This window comes from Oncorhynchus keta, chromosome 11 (assembly GCF_023373465.1).
Source record: "Oncorhynchus keta strain PuntledgeMale-10-30-2019 chromosome 11, Oket_V2, whole genome shotgun sequence".
NCBI classification, from domain to species: Eukaryota; Metazoa; Chordata; class Actinopteri; order Salmoniformes; family Salmonidae; genus Oncorhynchus; species Oncorhynchus keta.
In genome coordinates this window covers 31,907,834-31,929,842 of record NC_068431.1, presented here as the reverse complement: position 1 = coordinate 31,929,842, position 22,009 = coordinate 31,907,834, and the positions used below count along the sequence as shown (strand labels likewise).

The 22,009-nt window shown below is 45.9% G+C and overlaps 1 pseudogene; it reads right to left on the bottom strand.

Moving 5' to 3' along the window:
- Positions 1-22,009, bottom strand: part of LOC127906224 (zinc finger SWIM domain-containing protein 7-like) — a 47,441-nt pseudogene that overhangs the window by 14,752 nt on the left and 10,680 nt on the right.

Sequence of the window (22,009 nt, the reverse complement as noted above, 5' to 3'; positions counted from 1 at the left end):
AAACACTGACAACTAAAATGTTGTGTTATTGTTGTGCTTATTATTAATAATAATGGGGGGTTGAACTTTTTACCCCAAAAGTTTATTTGAGGAACCATTAATGGAAGTTATTTGAAGAACTTATAGGGGTTGCCCCAGTTTCAATTTGAAGAACCCATAAAGGATCCTCCAGGAACCTTTTCTTTTTAGAGTGTGTAATAACCATAATGAGCACGGGCATGTCTGATTAGGCTTCGCTGTAGTGCAGATTCTGACTTTAGCCTTCCATCAGCAGCTTTGTCAATATAACAGAGGTAAAAAAAGAGTCAATTATTGTGAGTTCATGGACACATTATTTGTGGCCTTGCTCATGCATACAGTATGGTGTGGGTCTTCATGCTACAGCTGGGTCTCATTTAGCGATTATCCCTTGCCCATGCCCAAAAAGTCACCACAAATCTTTGTCATTTTCACTTGAAGCAAAAACTTCCCACGAACAAGTCACTTGCAGCTGAAACGGATGTTGTTCCGAGTGCGTCTGCCAACCTTGCAGCTGAAACAGATGTTCCGAGTGCGTCTGCCAACCTTGCAGCTGAAACAGATGTTCCGAGTGCGTCTGCCAACCTTGCAGCTGAAACAGATGTTCCGAGTGCGTCTGCCAACCTTGCAGCTGAAACAGATGTTGTTCCGAGTGCGTCTGCCAACCTTGCAGCTGAAACAGATGTTGTTCCGAGTGCGTCTGCCAACCTTGCAGCTTTTCTTCCCCGGGAGCTGTGTGCAATTTTGCTGCTGCCTTGGCCTTCATATGTCTCTCACGTAGCCCGTGTGACAGACTCTCTCATGCTGTTGTTCATGCACAGCTTGAACAAAACATGTGCGTTAACAGCAACCAAGTCGGGTTGGAGCGAGTGGTCGCATCGGCACTTCGCTCCGCAGGTAGTATAACTTTTTCATTACATTTCATTATAGTACAACGGTTTGATTTGTCTAATCTTAGCAATTTCTTATTAGCTAGCTACATAGCAGTCTTTGTATCAAAGATAATTGCATAATTATCGTATTTCGTCGTCCTAACGTAGTCTTCATTGCTATTTGCCCGCCAGCTAGCCAGCTAGCAAACGCCCACCGATTAGCAGCACTGTAGTAACTATTACACTCAACTGAACGACTTGATTAGTGTAGTGTTAGCTAGCTACATAGCTGTCTTTGCTGTCTTCGTATCCAAGATAATTGTGTAGTTTAGAGTGTGTAGTCTTAGAGTGATTATCTTATCTTAATTTACCGAGGTTAGCTAGCCAGCTATTTGTCGTCCTTAACGTAGGAGACTCTGCTAGCTAGCCAACAACTAGCCAACAGCTAGCCGACAGCTAGCCAATAGCTAGCCAACGTCTACCGAATAGGACTCAACAACCCGGTCGCATTCACAGGTAGTATCACATTTTCATTTCATTTCATTACAGTACAACGGTTTGATTTGTTTGATCGTAGCTAGCTACATAGCTAGCTACATAGCCGTCTTTGTATCAAAGATAATTGTGTAGTCTAGAGCGATTTTCTAGGTTAGCTAGCCAGCTATTGTCGTTCTTTTAACGCAACGTAACGTAAACAACACTGCTAGCTAGCCAGCTAGCCCCCGAATAGCAGCACTGCAGAAACTATTACACTCAACGGAACGACTTGATTAGTGTAGTGTCAACAACGCAGCCACTGCCAGCTAGCCTACAAAGTCAACAAGGCAGCCACTGCCAGCTAGCCTACTTCAGCAGTACTGTATCATTTTAATCATTTTAGTCAATAAGACTCCGTAAGCTTGCTACTTGCTACGTAAGCTTAACTTTCTGAACATTCGAGACGTGTAGTCCACTTGTCATTCCAATCTCCTTTGCATTAGCGTAGCCTCTTCTGTAGCCTGTCAACTATGTGTCTGTCTATCCCTGTTCTCTCCTCTCTGCACAGACCATACAAACGCTCCACACCGCGTGGCCGCGGCCACCCTAATCTGGTGGTCCCAGCGCGCACGACCCACGTGGAGTTCCAGGTCTCCGGTAGCCTCTGGAACTGCCGATCTGCGGCCAACAAGGCAGAGTTCATCTCAGCCTATGCCTCCCTCCAGTCCCTCGACTTCTTGGCACTGACGGAAACATGGATCACCACAGACAACACTGCTACTCCTACTGCTCTCTCTTCGTCCGCCCACGTGTTCTCGCACACCCCGAGAGCTCCTGGTCAGCGGGGTGGTGGCACCGGGATCCTCATCTCTCCCAAGTGGTCATTCTCTCTTTCTCTCCTTACCCATCTGTCTATCGCCTCCTTTGAATTCCATGCTGTCACAGTTACCAGCCCTTTCAAGCTTAACATCCTTATCATTTATCGCACTCCAGGTTCCCTCGGAGAGTTCATCAATGAGCTTGATGCCTTGATAAGCTCCTTTCCTGAGGACGGCTCACCTCTCACAGTGCTGGGCGACTTTAACCTCCCCACGTCTACCTTTGACTCATTCCTCTCTGCCTCCTTCTTTCCACTCCTCTCCTCTTTTGACCTCACCCTCTCACCTTCCCCCCTACTCACAAGGCAGGCAATACGCTCGACCTCATCTTTACTAGATGCTGTTCTTCCACTAACCTCATTGCAACTCCCTCCAAGTCTCCGACCACTACCTTGTATCCTTTTCCCTCTCGCTCTCATCCAACACCTCCCACACTGCCCCTACTCGGATGGTATCGCGCCGTCCCAACCTTCGCTCTCTCTCCCCCGCTACTCTCTCCTCTTCCATCCTATCATCTCTTCCCTCTGCTCAAACCTTCTCCAACCTATCTCCTGATTCTGCCTCCTCAACCCTCCTCTCCTCCATTTCTGCATCCTTTGACTCTCTATGTCCCCTATCCTCCAGGCCGGCTCGGTCCTCCCCTCCCGCCCCGTGGCTCGACGACTCATTGCGAGCTCACAGAACAGGGCTCCGGGCAGCCGAGCGGAAATGGAGGAAAACTCGCCTCCCTGCGGACCTGGCATCCTTTCACTCCCTCCTCTCTACATTTTCCTCCTCTGTCTCTGCTGCTAAAGCCATTTTCTACCACTCTAAATTCCAAGCATCTGCCTCTAACCCTAGGAAGCTCTTTGCCACCTTCTCCTCCCTCCTGAATCCCCCCCCCCTCTCTGCAGATGACTTCGTCAACCATTTTGAAAAGAAGGTCGACGACATCCGATCCTCGTTTGCTAAGTCAAACGGCACCGCTGGTTCTGCTCACACTGCCCTACCCTGTGCTCTGACCTCTTTCTCCCCTCTCTCTCCAGATGAAATCTTGCGTCTTGTGACGGCCGGCCGCCCAACAACCTGCCCGCTTGACCCTATCCCCTCCTCTCTTCTCCAGACCATTTCCGGAGACCTTCTCCCTTACCTCACCTCGCTCATCAACTCATCCCTGACCGCTGGCTACGTCCCTTCCGTCTTCAAGAGAGCGAGAGTTGCACCCCTTCTGAAAACCTACACTCGATCCCTCCGATGTCAACAACTACAGACCAGTATCCCTTCTTTCTTTTCTCTCCAAAACTCTTGAACGTGCCGTCCTTGGCCAGCTCTCCCGCTATCTCTCTCTGAATGACCTTCTTGATCCAAATCAGTCAGGTTTCAAGACTAGTCATTCAACTGAGACTGCTCTTCTCTGTATCACGGAGGCGATCCGCACTGCTAAAGCTAACTCTCTCTCTGCTCTCATCCTTCTAGAACTTTCGGCTGCCTTCGATACTGTGAACCATCAGATCCTCCTCTCCACCCTCTCCGAGTTGGGCATCTCCGGCGCGGCCCACGCTTGGATTGCGTCCTACCTGACAGGTCGCTCCTACCAGGGGGCGTGGCGAGAATCTGTCTCCTCATCACGCGCTCTCACCACTGGTGTCCCCCAGGGCTCTGTTCTAGGCCCTCTCCTATTCTCGCTATACACCAAGTCACTTGGCTCTGTCATAACCTCACATGGTCTCTCCTATCATTGCTATGCAGACGACACACAATTAATCTTCTCCTTTCCCCCTTCTGATGACTAGGTGGCGAATCGCATCTCTGCATGTCTGGCAGACATATCAGTGTGGATGACGGATCACCACCTCAAGCTGAACCTCGGCAAGACGGAGCTGCTCTTCCTCCCGGGGAAGGACTGCCCGTTCCATGATCTCGCCATCACGGTTGACAACTCCATTGTGTCCTCCTCCCAGAGCGCTAAGAACCTTGGCGTGATCCTGGACAACACCCTGTCGTTCTCAACTAACATCAAGGCGGTGGCCCGTTCCTGTAGGTTCATGCTCTACAACATCCGCAGAGTACGACCCTGCCTCACACAGGAAGCGGCGCAGGTCCTAATCCAGGCACTTGTCATCTCCCGTCTGGATTACTGCAACTCGCTGTTGGCTGGGCTCCCTGCCTGTGCCATTAAACCCCTACAACTCATCCAGAACGCCGCAGCCCGTCTGGTGTTCAACCTTCCCAAGTTCTCTCACGTCACCCCGCTCCTCCGCTCTCTCCACTGGCTTCCAGTTGAAGCTCGCATCCGCTACAAGACCATGGTGCTTGCCTACGGAGCTGTGAGGGGAACGGCACCTCAGTACCTCCAGGCTCTGATCAGGCCCTACACCCAAACAAGGGCACTGCGTTCATCCACCTCTGGCCTGCTCGCCTCCCTACCACTGAGGAAGTACAGTTCCCGCTCAGCCCAGTCAAAACTGTTCGCTGCTCTGGCCCCCAATGGTGGAACAAACTCCCTCACGACGCCAGGACAGCGGAGTCAATCACCACCTTCCGGAGACACCTGAAACCCCACCTCTTTAAGCAATACCTAGGATAGGATAAGTAATCCTTCTCACCCCCCTTTAAGATTTAGATGCACTATTGTAAAGTGACTGTTCTACTGGATGTCATAAGGTGAATGCACCAATTTGTAAGTCGCTCTGGATAAGAGCGTCTGCTAAATGACTTAAATGTAATGTAAATGTAAAAATGTTGTAGAACAACTCAAGTTCCTCTCACCTAGTACAGCCATGCCAGCTGATCCAAAACATCAGACACTCGCTCATTTGCTACCCAATATGAATCCTTTCACAGATGGAAGGTCATTCAGAATAAATCAGAATAACAATCATCAGAGATGTCACGATCCATTTGTTCCTGCCATCTGAGTCATTTTCATTCAGATTTCATAGTCTTGGTTTTGCCATTGTAAATGACTCGTGCTCTCACTGTGTAGCCTTCACCCAGGGCAGGCTTAATGCAGGGGTTTAACATGGCTGAATCGGCCCAGGTCGCAAGAGGAAGCAAAAAATGAAATACTTTTTTACAGGAAATATATACTGTATACATTATACATGTAATATATAGGGCCTCGTTTTTTTTTACTGCAACCATCAACCACAGGAAGACTCAGGAGCCAGCTCTCAATGAGTGTAGACAGCCTGCTGCTGCTCTGTTAATCATCAGATGGGGGAGGACAGGAGGTAGGGGGCCACGTGGCTAACTGGGGGGACCTGCCTTGATTGGGTAACTGTTTAATAAAAATATATATAAACTGCATAATAAATACATGTGACTGGTCAATTTTGTAAAACAGGGGCTGGGCCCCAGCCTGTAGGTTGCGCATATGTTTTTGTTATTATGTTTTATCCAAACACAGGAGCCCGCTCTCAATGTTCAAAATAGACAAGAGAGCATAATTTAGCTACAGTGGATCAATAATGTATAAAAAATAACTGTGGATTAAGTTTTATAACACAGAGTACATGTATCTGCCAAAATAAAGGGTGTTGGGCCATAATGAGGTACCAGAACAGCTTCAATGCGCCATGGCATAGATTCTATAAGTGTACCTAAAGCATGCATGGAAAATGCACCCCACACCATAATATATACTTTGTAACCCTTATTAACTTAAGTGTTTCCTTTATTTTGGCAGTTAATGCAGTTTGGGCAGCATACACTCCAAATATGTCACACCCTGATCTGTTTCACCTGTCTTTGTGATTGTCTCCACCCCCCTCCAGGTGTCGCCCATCTTCCCCATTATCCCCTGTGTATTTATACCTGTATTCTTTGTTTGTTTGGTGCCAGTTCGTCTTGTTTGTCAAGTTAACCAGCATTTTTTGTTCTCAGCGCCTGCTTTTCCCAGTCAATCTTTTTCCTCGCCCTCCTGGTTTTGACCCTTGCCTGTCCTAACTCTGAGCCTGCCTGCCTGACCACTCTGCCTGACCCTGCCTGCTTTACCTGTACCTTTGCACCACCTCTGGTTTACTGACCCCTGCCTGTCTTGACCTGTCTATTGCCTAACCCCTGTTGGATTATTAAACCATTGTTAATTCAACGTTGTCTGCATCTGGGTCTTACCTTCATACCTGATAAATATGCAGGTTGTTGCATTGTGGCCATGGACATATAATCCATAGAAGGTTTTTGTAACCTCTTACCCTGGCAGTTTGACTGTGAAACTCATGGGTACACAAGCAATGGTTGTCAGTCCTGGGAACTGCCATCTATGGATTATATTTCCATGGTTGGTTGCGGCTGTCGGTTTGCCTTTTGCAGATTTCAAAATACAATTGCGGGAAAAACATGCAAATGGCTACTGCTGAATAGAGGAGACTAATCTGTCCGTAGAACCAATATTATTATTTTTCTTAACTCCTAATGTTTTTGTTAACAACAGCATTGTTTTCAAAGTATTTCATCTGGAGATAGGCTATTGGCATGACAAGCTCACCGGCAATCACCATGAGAAGCCTATGGCTTCATCTTCACCATTAGGTAAGTCAGTGTGCCACTGGAAATGATATTTAGTAGCCTGTTGTAGCCTATGATAAACAGTACCAGCCAAGTTTCTTTATTTTATAAACAGTACCAGTTTCTTTATTTTTACTATTTTCTACATTGTAGAATAATAGTGAAGACATTAAAACTATGAAATAACACATATGGAATCATGTAGTAACCAAAAGTGTTAAACAAATCAAAACATATTTGAGATTCTTCAAAGTAGCCACCCTTTGCCTTAATGACAGCTTTGCACACACTGCACGTTTTTGGTTACTACATGATTCCATATGTGTTATTTCATAGTTTTGACATCTTCACTATTATTCTATATTGTAGAGAATAGTAAAAATAAAGAACAACCCTGTCACGGCTTCTCTAAGTTGTGGGTGGAGGAGTCAGGCGCAGAGAGCAGGGTAGTTCAAAAGATGTGGATCTTTATTTTCCAAAAAACCGAGAGACCCAGTCCAAACAAACAGGACAAAACTGATCGGAAAAATGAATACCACAAAATAATCACACACCATAAACAGAAAAACAAGCCCGCACAAAAGCCGGCGGGCCTACTGGGTTTAAAAAGCCCACAACCAAAACCTAAACACGAAACAGGTGCAACTAATCAGACACAACTAAATGAAACAGAAAAGGGGATCGGTGGCAGCTAGTAGGCCAGCAACCACCGGCCTGCTTCAGAGCGTCCTGGTTCGGTCTGACTCTAATGCCACGGAGCCAGGACCGGCTGGTAGCCCAGCATGTATTGGAATGGCGACATGTTCGTGGAGGAGTGACGGAGTGAGTTCTGGGCCAACTCCGCCCATGGGACGTAACTCGCCCATTCTCCTGGCCGGTTCTGGCAATACAACCGCAGAAACCTACCCACTTCTTGGTTCACTCTCTCCACCTGCCCATTACTCTCTGGGTGATAACCAGAGGTCAGGCTGACCGAGATCCCCAGACGGTCCATAAACGCCCTCCAAACACGGGACGTGATCTGGGGACCCGATCAGATACGATGTCCTCCGGCACCCCGTAGTGCCGGGAGACGTAGGTAAATAGAGCCTCCTCAGTCTGTAGGGCCGTAGGGAGACCAGGCAATGGGAGGAGACGGCAGGACTTAGAGAACCGATCCACAACGACCAGAATGGTAGTGTTCCCCTGAGATGGGGGAAGATCAGTAAGAAAGTCCACCGATAGATGAGACCAGGGCTGTTGTGGAACCGGGAGGGGCTGTAACTTCCCTCTAGGCAGGTGCCTAGGAGCCTTACTCTGGGCGCACACCGAACAGGAGGAGCCATAGAGCCTCACGTCCTTGGCTAAGGTGGGCCACCAGTATTTCCCCCTAAGAGCCCGCACCGTCCTCGCAATCCCCAGATGACCTGAAGAAGGTAGTGTGTGAGCCCACCGAATCAATTGATCACGGACACCAAGCGGCACGTACCTGAGACCGGTCAGACACTGTGAAGGCGCAGGTTCCAACCGCAACGCCCGCTCAATGTCCGCGTCCACCTCCCATACCACCGGAGCCACCAGCCTAGAAGCTGGAAGGATGGGAGTAGGATCGATGGACCGGTCCTCAGTGTCATAGAGACGGGACAGCGCGTCGGCCTTAGTGTTGAGGGAACCTGGTCTATAAGAGATCTTAAATCTAAATCGGGTAAAGAACATGGCCCATCTAGCCTGACGCGGATTCAGTCTCCTCGCCGCCCGGATATACTCCAGATTGCGGTGGTCAGTCCAGATGAGGAAAGGGTGTTTAGCCCCCTCTAGCCAGTGTCTCCACACCTTCAGGGCTTTTACCATAGCTAACAACTCCCGGTCCCCCACATCATAGTTCATAGTTCCGGACCCAGCTTCTTAGAAAAGAAAGTGCAGGGGCGGAGCTTCGGTGGCGTGCCCGAGCACTGTGACAGCACGGCTCCAACCCCAGCCTCGGACACATCCACCTCCACTATGAATGCTAATGAAGGGACCGGATGCGCCAACATGGGCGCGTCAGTAAACAGCGCCTTCAACTGGTTGAAAGCTCCATCTGTTTCGGCCGACCACCGTAAACGCACCGGCCCCGCCTTCAGCAGTGAGGTAATAGAGGCGCCGCCACTTGGCCAAAACCCCGGATAAACCTCCGGTAGTAATTGGCAAACCCTTAAAACTGCTGCACCTCCTTTATCGTGGTCGGAGTCGGCCAATTACGCACAGTGTTAACGCGGTCACACTCAAACGGCTCGTTTGGAGAACACACATTTCTCAGCCTTGACATATAGGTCATGCTCCAGCAGTCGCCAAAGTACCTTGCGTACCAGGGCGACATGCGCGGCGCGTGTGGCAGAATAGATCAAGATGTCATCAATGTATACCACCACACCCTGCCCGTGCAAGTCCCTGAGAATCTCATCTACAAAGGATTGAAAGATGGCTGGAGCATTCTTTAACCTATGCGGCATGACGAGGCACTCATAGTGGCCTGATGTGGTACTAAACGCTGTTTTCCACTCGTCTCCCTCCCGAATACGCACCAGATTATCCTGAGGTCCAGTTTCGTGAATAAACGCACTCCGTGGTATGATTCCACCAACGAAAAGCTGTCTGTCTCATCCCGACGCCTGACACGTTCATTACTATGGGACAGCTGGAGGTGGAATTTCAAAAGCCGGTGGGCCTACTGGCTTTAAATAGCCCACAACCAAAACCTAAACACGAAACAGGTGTAACTAATCAGACACAACTAAATGAAACAGAAAAGGGGATCGGTGGCAGCTAGTAGGCCAGCGACAAACAGGAAGAGGCACCATCTTCAGCGGGATTCATGACAAACCCTTGAATGAGTATGTGTCCAAACCTTTGACTGCTACTGTGAATACTGTATATGTATTTCCTGTTAATATTGTACAATCTGTGTGTCGCTTCAATGGCCTGGGCTACTGTTGGTTTGAATTCAAGACCAGATTGATCTCAGTTTGTCAGTCAGAGTAGCCACTCATTTCAGTCATTTGTGTGGTAATAAAAAGATTCAGCATCATACGGCTATGTAAATGCATCATACGGCCATATTTCTGTATTTCAAAGTTACATATGTTAAACTTGATTGCTGACATGGAAAGCATGTGGGTCTATAACAACAATGGACTAATGAAACAAATACAAAAATTGTTTTCTTTTAATCTGGCCCTGACTACTCCAAGTAGGTGTAGTGTAGACTATTCTGACGTTTCTTTGTCCATAAAAATGATGCCAGCTGATTCATAATTTCAACTGGCTGAGAAAAGCTGTTTGTCTGTCTGTCTCGTCCCAACTCCTGACACGTTCATTACTATGGGAAAGCTGGAGATGGAATTTCAATATTGAAACAAAGTTGCAAATGTCGGACAAACAGACACCAAGGTTTATACAAATCTCTGCTGTTGAAAACCAAATGCTAGTTTTAAAAGAAATGGAAGATAATGTAAAGATGCTTTTTATAGTAGAGATACATTTTATAAATTGCCTGCATGGGCTGATGAGACAGTGGATTGCGCAGTGAGATGGAACAGAGTAAATAGGCATTAACCAATCAGCATCCAGGATTAGATCGACCCATCGCATAATTGACAATTGATATTATTGTCAGCCATTAGACTATTGTCAATTTAACCTTATCTTTAGGCCACATCTTTTATTATATGTGTGAAATTAGTTTCAATATAGTTTAGGTGTAGTTTGGACAGGCAAACTGAGCAGGCAACTGTTGTCTTTTAGTCAGAAAATACACTATAATTATTTTAGTATTTACATTTAAATTCAATCAATACATTTTCCGACTGATTCAATTTGCATTTGGTGTCCTGAGGTTTCTTATGACATATTTTAACATAATAAACTACTCTCACTGTCAACTGCGTTTCTTTTCAGCAAACTTGTGTGTGTAATGTGTAAATGTGTAAATATTTGCATGAACATAACAAGATTGAACAACTGAAACATACACTGAACAAGTTCCACAGACATGTGACTAACAGAAATGGAATAATGCGTCCCTGAACTAAGGGAGGGTCCAAATCAAAAGTATCAGTCGGTATCTGGTGTGGCCACCAGCTGCATTAAGTACTGCAGTACATCTCCTATAATAATAATAATAATAATAATATATGCCATTTAGCAGACGCTTTTATCCAAAGCGACTTACAGTCATGTGTGCATACATTCTACGTATGGGTGGTCCCGGGGATTGAACCCACTACCCTGGCGTTACAAGCGCCATGCTCTATGCGCCACTTCATGGATTGCACGAGATTTGCCAGTTCTTGCTGTGAGATGTTACTCCACTCTTCCACCAAGGCACTTGTGTCACGTTCTGACCTTTATTTCCTTTGTTTTGTATTTATTTAGTATGGTCAGGGCGTGAGTTGGCTGGGCAGTCTATGTTTGTTTTTCTATGATTTGGGGATTTGTATGTTTCGGCCTATTATGGCTCTCAATCAGAGGCAGGTGTCATTAGTTGTCTCTGATTGAGAATCATACTTAGGTAGCCTGGGTTGCACTGTTTGTTTGTGGGTGATTGTCTATGTTGATTGCTTGTGTCAGCACAGTTCTCATTAGCTTCACGGTCGTTATTTCGTTTATTGTTTTTGTATAGTGTTTCAGTGTTCAGTGTTTTCTTCATTAAAATTCACTATGAACACATACCACGCCGCATTTTGGAGGATGTCTTCCCTGTAATGCACAGTGTTGAGATTGCCTGCAATGAAAACAAGCTCAGTCCGATGATGCTGTGACACACCGCCCCAGACCATGACGGACCCTGCACCTCCAAATCGATCCAACTCAAGAGTACAGGCCTTGGTGTAACACTCATTCCTTCGACGATAAGCGCAAATCCGAACATCACCCCTGGTGAGACAAAACCTTGACTCGTCAATGAAGAACACTTTTTGCCAGTCCTGTCTGGTCCAGCGACGGTGGGTTTGTGCCCATAGGCGACATTGTTGCCGGTGATGTCTGGTGAGGACCTGCCTTACAACAGGCCTACAAGCCCTCAGTCTAGCCTCTCTCGGGCCTATTGCAGACAGTCTGAGCACTGATGGAGCGATTGTGCGTTCCTGGTGTTACCTGGGCAGTTGTTGTTGCCATCCTGTACCTGTCCCGCAGGTGTAATGTTCGGATGTACCGATCCTGTGCAGGTGCAGCTGTCCGTCCTGTCTCCCTGGTGTTACCTGGGCAGTTGTTGTTGCCATCCTGTACCTGTCCCGCAGGTGTAATGTTCGGATGTACCGATCCTGTGCAAGTGCAGCTGTCCGTCCTGTCTCCCTGTAGCGCTGTCTTAGGTGTCTCACAGTACGGACATTGCAATTTATTGCCCTGGCCACATCTGCAGTCCTCATGCCTCCTTGCAGCATGCCTAAGGCACGTTCACACAGATGAGCAGGGACCCTGGGGATCTTTCTTTTGGGGGTTTTCAGAGTCAGTAGAAATCCCCTTACTGTCCAAAGATTTCATAACTGTGACCTTAATTGCTACCGTCTGTAAGCTGTTAGTGTCTTAACGACCGTTCCACAGGTGCATGTTCATGAATTGTTTATGGTTCATTGAACAAGCATGGGAAACAGTGTTGAAACCGTTTACAATGAAGCTCTAGAAAGTTATTTGAATTTTTACTATTTATCTTTGACAGACAGGATCCTGAAAAGGGGATTTTCTTTTTTTGCTGAGGTTAAATGTATTAATTTAGCAATATTTATACAATTCAAATAGAAATGGTCAGAATGAACATCATGGCCTTTATAGTTATGGCAGGGTTTCCCAAACTCAGTCCTCGGGACCCCAAGAGGTGCACGTTTTGGTTTTAGCCCTAGAATTATACAGCTGATTCAAATAATCAACTAATCATCAAACCCAAAAACCAAAAAGTGCACCCCTTGGGGTCCCGAGTTTGGGAAACGCTGAGTTATGGAATTCCGGTGCTCTGAGTGTTAAAACACTTCTTCAATATAATTTATTGTAGCAAAACCTAAAATGCTTGTGTTATGGTCATAAATATGGATTCCCCTTGTTAAGAAACAGTGTAGTCTTGGCTTAGTTACAGTAGACATGTCAATCTCACTCACCAAAACAGGGCTGGTGTTGCTACACATACCAGGTCTAATCCTTACAAAGAGAAGGCAACTGCAGAGAGCTAAACATGTATGTTTAATTGTTCCTAATATTCCAAATATTAGCCAGTACTCAATGCTGTGGCCAAATGGTCACCTAAAGTTATGGATGAGCCAATGTGGCAAACAAAGAGTAGCAACCTATGAGCAGGGAAAGGCCAGCTTATTCATTAGTTTCACAGCAGACATAAAAATCAATCAAAGACCAGAGCAACAAGTCCCAGAGTGGCTCCTCTCCCTAGCCCAGAGCTACAAAGTAGCATTAGGCTAAGCTCCTCAGACGGAGTACGGTAGGTGTTATTGCAAGCTTCTTCTCAGAAGTGACGTCCAAGTGGCTGTGTCATGGTTCCAGACACTAAATCCCGGGTCTGAAGTTTCTGACCTCATAAAAGCATTGAGCTGCTGGACAGAGTCAGGGGTGTGGGTTGGTGAGATGACAGTGGCCAGACATGACGCTACTGACGTATCTGACCTTGTAGGTGGGTCTTAGACATTTGGGATTTATGACCCACCTACTGTCACACCCTGATCTGTTTCACCAGTCTTTGTGATTTTCTCCATCCCCCTCCAACTGTTGCCCATCTTCCCCATTTTTTTTATTTACATTTTTTAATTTCACCTTTATTTAACCAGGTATGCTAGTTGAGAACAAGTTCTAATTTACAACTGCGACCTGGCCAAGATAAAGCTGCGACACAAACAACAACACAGAGTTACACATGAAATAAACAAGAGCACAGTCAATAACACAATAGAAAAAAAGAAAGTCTATATACAGTGTGTGGAAATGGCGTGAGGAGGTAAGGCAATAAATAGGCCATAGTAGCAAGTGATTATAATTTAGCAAATTAACACTGGAGTTGGTCTCCCCAGCCTGGTGGGCCCTGTGGCAGCCCCACGCACCAGGCTATCTCTGTGTCTTCTCCCTCCAGAGTCTTCCTCCAGTCCAGACCTCCCGTCTGTCCGGAGCTGCCAGAGCCGCCCGTCAGTCGGGAGCTGCCAGAGCCGCCCGTCAGTCGGGAGCTGCCAGAGCCGCCCGTCAGTCCGGAGCTGCCAGAGCCGCCCGTCAGTCCGGAGCTGCCAGAGTCGCCCTTCACTCCGGAGCTGCCAGAGTCGCCCCTTCACTCCGGAGCTGCCAGAGTCGCCCCCTCGCTCCGGAGCTGCCAGAGTCGCCCCCTCGCTCCGGAGCTGCCAGAGTCGCCCCCTCGCTCCGGAGCTGCCAGAGTCGCCCCCTCGCTCCGGAGCTGCCAGAGTCGCCCCCTCGCTCCGGAGCTGCCAGAGTCGCCCCCTCGCTCCGGAGCTGCCAGAGTCGCCCCCTCGCTCCGGAGCTGCCAGAGTCGCCCCCTCGCTCCGGAGCTGCCAGAGTCGCCCTTCACTCCGGCGCTTCCAGAGTCTCCCGCCTGTCCGGCGCTGCCAGAATCTCCCATCTATTCGGGGCATGCTGCAAGGGGTCGGCCGCGAGGGTCGCAGCTCCAAAGGCACCACCTAAGTGGGCCAAGACTAAGGTGGAGTGGGGTCCACATCCCGCCCCAGAGCCGCCACCAAGGACAGATGCCCACGCAGACCCTCCCCTATATGGGTTTAGGTTTTGTGGCCGGAGTCCGCACCTTTGGGGGGAGGTACTGTCACGTCCTGACCTTAGTTCCTTTTTTATGTCTCTATTTTAGTTTGGTCAGGGCGTGAGTTGGGGTGGGCATTCTATGTTTTGGTTCTGTGTGTTATATTTCTAGGTGTTTGGCCAGGTATGGTTCCTAATCAGAGGCAGCTGTCAATCGTTGTCTCTGATTGAGAACCATACTTAGGCAGCCTGTTTTCCCACTATGGGTTGTGGGTAGTTGTTTCAGTGTTTGCACCATACGGGACTGTTTCGGATTTCATTTATTCTCTTGTTCTTTTGTATTTAGTGTTCAGTTAATTAAAGGAAATATGAACACGTACCACGCTGCGCTTTGGTCTACTCCTTCTTCCTCAGACGAACATTGTTACAAAGGATGGCACTGTGATAGACTGCATCCAGTTTGCTGAGTAGAGTGTTGGAGGCTATTTTGTAAATGACATCAGCGAAGTTGAGGATCGGTAAGATAGTCAGTTCTACTAGGGTATATTTGGCGGCATGAGTGAACGAGGCTTTGTTTGCGAAATAGAAAGCCGATTCTAGATTTAATTTTAGATTGGAGATGTTTAATATGAGTCTGGAAGGAGAGTTTACAGTCTAGCCAGACACCTAGGTATTTGTAGATGTCCACATATTCTATGTCCGAACCGTCCAGAGTAGTGATGCCAGTCTGGCAGGCAGGTGCAGGCAGCGAACAGTTGAAAAGCATGCATTGAATTTTACTAGCGTTTAAGAGCAGTTGGAGGCCATGGAAGGAGTGTTGTATGGCATTGAAGCTCGTTTGGAGGTTTGTTAACACAATGTCCAAAGAAGGGCCAGATGTATACAGAACGGTGTCGCCTAGAGGTGGATCAGGGAATCACCCGCAGCAAGAGCGACATCGGTGATATATACAGAGAAAAGAGTCGGCCCAAGAATTCAACCCTGTGGTACCCCCATAAAGACTGCCAGAGGTCTGGACAACAGGCCCTCCGATTTGACACACTGAACTCTGTCTGAGAAGTAGTTGGTGAACCAGATGAGGCAATCATTTGAGAATAAGAATACGATGATTGACAGAGTCGAAAGCCTTGGCCAGGTCGATGAAGACGGCTGCACAGTACAATCTTTTATCGATGGTGGTTATGATATCGTTTAGTACCTTGAGCGTGGCTGAGATGCACCCGGGACCAGTTCAGAAACCGGATTGCACAGCGGAGAAGGTACGGTGGGATTCGAAATGATCAGTGATCTGTTTATTAACTTGGCTTTCGAAGACTTTAGAAAGGCAGGGCAGGATGGATATAGGTCTATAACAGTTTGGGTCTAGAGTGCCACCCCCTTTGAAGAGGGGGATGACTGCGGCAGGTTTCCAATCTTTAGGGATCCCATTATCCCCTGTGTATTTATACCTGTGGTTTATGTTTGTCTGTTGCCAGTTCGTCTTATTTGTTTACGTCAACCAGCAGTTTGTGTCTCAGCTCCTGCATTTTCCCAAACTCTCTTTTCTTGTCCTCCCGGTTTTGACCCTTGCCTGTCCTGGCTCTGAGTCCGCCTGCCTGACCACTCTGCCTGTCCCTGAGCCCACCTGCCTGACCACTCTGCCTGTCCCTGAGCGTGCATGCCGATCGGTACCTCTGCTCCCCTCTGGATTACCGACCTCTGCCTATCCTGAGCCTGCTGGCCGTCCTGTACCTTTGCTCTTATTCTGGATTATCGACCCCTGCCTGCCTTGACCTGTTTTTGCCTGCCCCTGTTGCTACAATAAACATTGTTACTTTGACAGTCTGCATCTGGGTCTTACCTTGATACCTGATACCTACAAGGTCGGATACTTAATGATACAGTATGTCAAAAAAAAAAAATGCGGCATAAAAAAGTTGCTTTCCAAGAATTATGCCCTTTGAAAAGCTGCTTCAAAAGAACATGTTGCTATTCCGCCAAAAACTTTCCCCTGATTCTCTGTGCCCTGTCACAACCAATGGGTCACAACTGTCAACCAGTGCACAACCTCATATCCTCACGGAAAAGGTCACCTAAAGTTATGGATGAGCCAATGTGGCAAACAAACAGAAGCAAGCTATGAGCAGGGGAAAAGCCAGCTTATTCATTAGTTTCACAGCAGGCACAATAATAAAACAAAGACCAGAGCAACAAGTCCCAGAGCGGCTCCTCTCCCTAGCCCAGAGCTACAAAGTACATAGGAAAAGGAGGTTAAAGTATTAGGCTAAGCTCCTCCGACTGAGTTAGGTGTTATTGCAAGCTTCTCCTCAGAAGTGATGTCCAAGTAACTGTGTCATGGTTCCAGACACTAAAGTTTCTGACCTCATAAAAGCATTGAGCTGCTGGACAGAGTCAGACGCGTGGTTTGGTGAGATGACAGTGGCCAGACACCTACATGATGCTGACAGATTTACCCTAAATAATGCTCCTGGAATCTTTCTGGAAAATGTTTTCGTAAAAGACGGGGCAGAGTACCCCTGCTAACATCTGTCCACCCAACAGCCTCCTACATAAGGTCCCCTAGCCTATTTTTCAATGATTTGGACAGAAATACTCACACTTGTCTCACAAATGTATTCTTGAGTTAATGTCTTCCATAAGTGGTGCTAAATGCCATAATAGTGTAAATCAATCCAACACTGTGGAAGCAATGTGCAATCAATCAAACAGATTCATTCATCATGTGTCCTCGGGTACTGGGGTGAGGAACATATTGTGTCCTTCACAGGCAGAAAGGTGATATTTGTAGTCATGATACAGAACAATCAGGTAGAGATAATTATATGTAACTCCATGTGTTACATCCTGGTTATGAGTGTGGAACACAGAGAATAGGGAAGGTTTTTAACAATGATTTACAATTATAGATAAAACTATAGACCACTACTACAAGATATATTGGCAAGCATACAGTGGGGCAAAAAAATATTCAGTCAGCCACCAATTGCGCAAGTTCTCCCACTTAAAAAGATGAGAGGCCTGTAATTTTCATCATAGGTACACTTCAACTATGACAGACAAAATGAGAGAAAAAAATCCCCAAAATCCCATTGTAGGATTTTTAATTAATTTATTTGCAAATTATGGTGGAAAATAAGTATTTGGTCAATAACAAAAGTTGATCTCAGTACTTGTTGGCAATGACAGAGGTCAAACGTTTTCTGTAAGTCTTCACAAGGTTTTCACACACTGTTGCTGGTATTTTGGCCCATTCCTCCATGCAGATCTCCTCTAGAGCAGTGATGTTTTGGGGCTGTTGCTGGGCAACATGGACTTTCAAATCCCTCCAAAGATTGTCTATGGGGTTGAGATCTGGAGACTGGCTAGGCCACTCCAGGACCTTGAAATGCTTCTTACGAAGCCACTCCTTCGTTACCCGGGCGGTGTGTTTGGGATCATTGTCATGTTGAAAGACCCAGCCACGTTTCATCTTCAATGCCCTTGCTGATAGGAGGTTTTCACTCAAAATCTCACGATACATGGCCCCATTCATTCTTTCCTTTACACGGATCAGTCGTCCTGGTCCCTTTGCAGAAAAACAGCCCCAAAGCATGATGTTTCCACCCCCATGCTTCACAGTAGGTATGGTGTTCTTTGGATGCTACTCAGCATTCTTTGTCCTCCAAACACGACGAATTGAGTTTTTACCAAAAAGTTATATTTAGGTTTCATCTGACCATATGACATTCTCCCCATCTTCTTCTGGATCATCCAAATGCTCTCTAGCAAACTTCAGACGGGCCTGGACATGTACTGGCTTAAGCAGGGGGACACGTCTGGCACTGCAGGATTTGAGTCCCTGGCGGCGTAGTGTGTTACTGACGGTAGGCTTTGTTACTTTGGTGCCAGCTCTCTGCAGGTCATTCACTAGGTCCCCCTGTGAGGTTCTGGGATTTTTGCTCACCGTTCTTGTGATCATTTTGACCCCACGGGGTGAGATCTTGCGTGGAGCCCCAGATCGGGGGAGATTATCAGTGGTCTTGTATGTCTTCCATTTCCTAATAATTTCTCCCACAGTTGATTTCTTCAAACCAAGCGGCTAATCTATTGCAGATTCAGTCTTCCCAGCCTGGTGCAGGTCTACAATTGTGTTACTGGTGTCCTTCGACAGCTCTTTGGTCTTGGCCATAGTGGAGTTTGGAGTGTGACTGTTTGAGGTTGTGGACAGGTGTCTTTTATACTGATAACAAGTTCAAACAGGTGCCATTAATACAGGTAATGAGTGGAGGACAGAGGAGCCTCTTAAAGAAGAAGTTACAGGTCTATCTTGCTTGCAGCTGTACATAATCTATTGGTAAATAGCCCACCCATTTTCACCTACCTCATCCCCACAGTTTTTATTTATTTACTCTTCTGCACACCAATATCTCTACCTGTACATGATCATCTGATAATTTATCACTCCAGTGTTAATCTGCAATATTGTAATTATTCCCCTACCTCCTCATGCCTTTTGCACACATTGTATATAGACTCCCCTTTTTTTCTACTGTGTTATTGACTTGTTAATTGTTTACTCCATGTGTAACTCTGTGTTGTCTGTTCACACTGCTATGCTTTATCTTGGCCAGGTCGCAGTTGCAAATGAGAACTTGTTCTCAACTAGCCTACCTGGTTAAATAAAGGTGAAATAAAAATAAAAAATAAAAAGTTTGCAGGTGACCAAATATTAATTTTCCACCATAATTTGCAAATAAATTCATTACAAATCCTAAAATGTCGTTTTCTGGATTTTCTTTCTCAATTTGTCTGTCATAGTTGAAGTGTACCTATGATGAAAATTACAGGCCTCTCTCATCTTTTTAAGTGGGAGAACTTTCACAATTGGTGGCTGACTAAATACTTTTTTGCCCCACTGTAACTAACTACCATCTGTGTAACTGAACACTGGGAAATGAGAAGGGATAGCAGAAGAGAAGAAGAGGAGAAGGGAAAGCAGGAGTCACATTTATCAACCTCTTGTTTATGTAAAACAAACTCATGAGAGAGGCAACATGGCTACTATCAGTTAGTATCCCACACTAGAACTATAGGAGCCTCTAGCCAGGGCTGACATTATCACGACTTAGGATATGACCCAGATGCAGACACGGGAGGCAGATAGTACAGTTCTCTATTTATTAGAAACAATGAGCAGACAAAGGGCAGGTCGAGGTTTGTGATCAGGTCAGAGTCAGGCAGGTACAGGACGGCAGGCAGGCTCAGGGCAGGCAGAGGTTCGTAATCAGCTCAGAGTCAGGCAGGTACAGGACGGCAGACAGGCACGGGGTCAGGACAGGCAGAATGATCTGCAGAATGGTCAGAACCGGGAAAAACTAGGAAACAGAACTAGAGTAACAGGAAGGTGGGAAAGTCTGCTGGTAAGACCTAACAATCCTCCACCACCATGAACAACACCATGACATTCAACGTTGTACCACTTGGACAGTTGCCCCAGGTTACATTGTTGTATTGCCCATTATAATGTAATTGACATGTTGATTAAAATCCCCTGGAGACCAAAGTTCAATTAAATTCAGAGAAGGAAAAACTATTTCCTCCTGACTAAGAATTCAGGGTAGGATAGAAACAAAAGGTCTTCCAATACTGAATCAGAGGAAACCTTGAATCTCAACTGCCCAAATATGGTGTACCCTCCCCCTCAGACCACAAAACAAGGCACCCTAACCTAAATGAAGATCAGGTTAACACAAACACCCACACATTTACGCACTTCCTCCCTCGGGATGTGTCCCAATACTTCTGAATGACCTCCTTTCCTCCATGGACAGAAATGTCCAGGGGAGGGGTAGATTGAAAACAATAGCTAGGTGACATTTGCTCTCAAATCACATCCTCCCTAAAGATTAGTGGTCAAAAGTAAAAGACAGGAGGATAAAAAAGTTATCTAAAGAAATTACATAGCTAGCATTTCATGATTTTGGGGGTTTATGTTTTTAAAGAACAACAAAGCCACGGTAATGAGTTACTCCAAATATATTGGAAGACAGCACAGCTCACTGATGCTGTACAGAATCTTTCCAGATCCTTGATATCCTTCGTCTTCACTTATGGACTGCCCTCTTCAATTCAAACCACAGGTTTTCAATGGGGTTCAACCAGTAGAAGCAAAATAGCCCTTTAACATCTGACCATAGATCCGCCTACAATGGCACTTGGATTGAACCGGTGCTTATGGTCATATGACACAAAAATAGAGGTCTTTGGCCAAGCACACCAGCGGTGTAGCGCAGATGAAGGATATCAAGGATCTGGAAAGATTCTGTATGGAGGAATGTTCTGAGATCTCTCCCAACATGTTCTCCAATCTCATAACACATTTTAGAATGTGTCTTAAGTAATGAAAAAGTAATAAAAATAGGGTATTTTCAATAGGGTATTTTCATTTATACAGTCTTTTGGCTCATCTCTATCAAGGAATCAAATAACTTTTGACCTGACTATATGTTGTAAATGGTGTGATTGGAAGACTTATCTTCTTGTTTCTTTTAAGGCTTTCCAACACTTTATCTGCGTGGTAGGATTTGTGCTTTCTTTTCACTCACACATATGTTTTAATCACATCATTAAAAATATTGACATTTCTTTTTAAATGTAGAACTGAATTTGTGCCCGGAACCACATCATATTATAGCTTAATTATTTTGAATAAACATCACATCATTTTACCACAGAGGTCACCAAAACCTTGAGGGAAAGGGGATAAAACAATTTCTCCTAAAGAAACAGAAACCACTGTCTGTATTTAGCCTCATTGTGTTTTTTCTGTCCCATTATATAAAAGCAGTCGAAGGCATTTACAGGAAACTTAAGTCACAATGACCACAAACTGAACTACACTGACTGGACTGGACAGGCCCTGCTATCAGCCAAGACAACATGACCTACAAGGAGTCTGGGACTGGTACTGTAGGGAACGGTTATGGATTCTGCTGCTTTTCCATGAGAATAAACACAGCAATATATGTTAAGAACTTTTTTGAAAGAGCACAGTTTGAAAGATATGGCAAATAGAACCAGGTGGACATAATAAATATATAGGAGAGGTTGAGGGTAGAGGAAGGACAATAATTAAAAACAAACAAAATAAATCTATTGTAAAATAGACTGTGTCCATAAAATGTATATAGTACAGTATGTATAAGCTGGAAATACAGGCCAAAGCGTTGTTGTTCACTAGTTTGCTCCAACTGGGGGAGGGGTGGAAGGGTTGGAGGGTAATAAAGGAAATATAAATATATATATATATAAAAAAGAGATGTGTATATACTGTATGTATGTATGTATATATTTGCCAAAAAATATATGGGGAATTTGAAGTGATGCAGGCTACAATCTATCTGCAATATTAAAGCTGATCTACCCCCTAAAGAAAGAAAATAATCTATGAAATAACCCATATGGTATCATGTAGTAACCAAAAGATGAAACAAATCAAAATATATTTTAGATTTTAGATTCTTCAAAGTAGCCACCCTTTGCCTTGATGACAGCTTTGCACACTCTTGGCATTCTCTCAACCAGCTT